Source organism: Grammomys surdaster, unplaced genomic scaffold (assembly GCF_004785775.1).
Source record: "Grammomys surdaster isolate TR1022 unplaced genomic scaffold, NIH_TR_1.0 124611, whole genome shotgun sequence".
Lineage (NCBI taxonomy): Eukaryota > Metazoa > Chordata > Mammalia > Rodentia > Muridae > Grammomys > Grammomys surdaster.
Window position 1 is genome coordinate 5858 of NW_021619582.1, and position 1350 is coordinate 7207.

General features: G+C 49.3%; 1 pseudogene; it reads right to left on the minus strand.

Annotated features, from left to right (window-relative positions):
* Positions 1-411: 411 nt before the first annotated feature.
* On the minus strand, positions 412-1028 carry LOC114636607 (annotated as a pseudogene).
* Positions 1029-1350: the final 322 nt, after the last annotated feature.

A 1350-nucleotide genomic window follows, 5' to 3' on the forward strand; every position in this document is an offset into this window, starting at 1 on the left:
AAAGAGTGCACACCAGAGGAAAATCCGGAGGCCACCTCTGAAAAGATGACTATAGAGAAGCCAGCAGGCAGGGCATAGCTCTAGCGCCCTGGATCTCATCTTCCAGAAATCCCGAAAGCCTAAATCCAGACTCGCCTTCCCATTGAAGGTGAAATCGCGGTTCCCCCTCCCTGGCCTTTCCATGAATCCTAAAAATAGGCGAGCTCAGCTGACACCAGCGCCTTCAAAAACAGGCTGGCAGTACCCAGAACATTCCCTTTAAATCACTTATTAAACAATTAAGAAATGACACAGACCATCGAAGGCAAATCTCTGTGTGTTTATTATGGAAGGAAGGGCTGCACTGAGATAGTCCGCGGCGGGGAATAGAGAGGTTTAGGCACACAGATCCTCTTTGGAACAGACCTCCCTCTAAATCGTCAGAAAGGCATCTTCTGCTCTGTAAGGCTCCCGGCTGCCAAAGGCCAGCGGGCAGCAGCCATGGAGTAGGCAGCTTAGTGGACAAGGAATGCGCTCCAGGAAACTTGACCAAGTCCGGAGTCCACTTCACCAGTCTCTGATGGCCTGTTGCTGGAATTCACTCTAGCAACTCCCACCACTGGTCTAAGTGTCCAGTGCTTCTTCGCCACAGTGGGGCGCTCTGGAAAAGGACCGGGCTGCATCCCCACTGTGAATTTTTCTTCTGCAGCATCCTCCTGGGTTCTCAGAGTTGCAGGTTTCTTTAGCTGTTACTCGTGGAAGGTGCTTACAGTATCAGGAATGCTGGGCTCCGAAATGCTCTGAATCCTGCAAGTATCCGTCCTGGGGTAGATTCTCCTGAAGTCAGGGATCCAAAGGAGAAGCAGTTGTTCCTGGTAGTCACCACCATTGTCTGATGGGAAAAAGCCAAGGACCATCTAGAAAGGAAGAGGCCATGGACCAGGGGAGCAGAGGAGGCTTGACCTCTTGCACTGGATGGAGGGAATCCCAGGCCTGCTTCACTTGCATGGACCAGAATTTTGACTCTATCTCTCGAGCAGCACTTGCCTCTGAAGGACAGCAGCCAGTTCACTGGTGCAGGCAGAGGAGCACACTTAGATCTAGTACCTTAGCGTTGTGGTGGTGATTTCTTCATAGGACCTAATGTGTGCTTTATAAAAACCTTGTATGAACGCAGCAGTAGTGGGTCTAGCCTTTAATCCTAGCACTCCAAGTTAGAGGTGCTGGATCTGAGTTTGTGGCCAGCTTGATGTACTGAATGAGTTCCAGGACAAGTAAGACTTCACAGAGGAAACCTGTCTCCAAAATCCAAAATAAATTAGTAAAATGCTTAAGTAATTTTTTTAAAAGTCCATCAGTGTTTGGATTTGG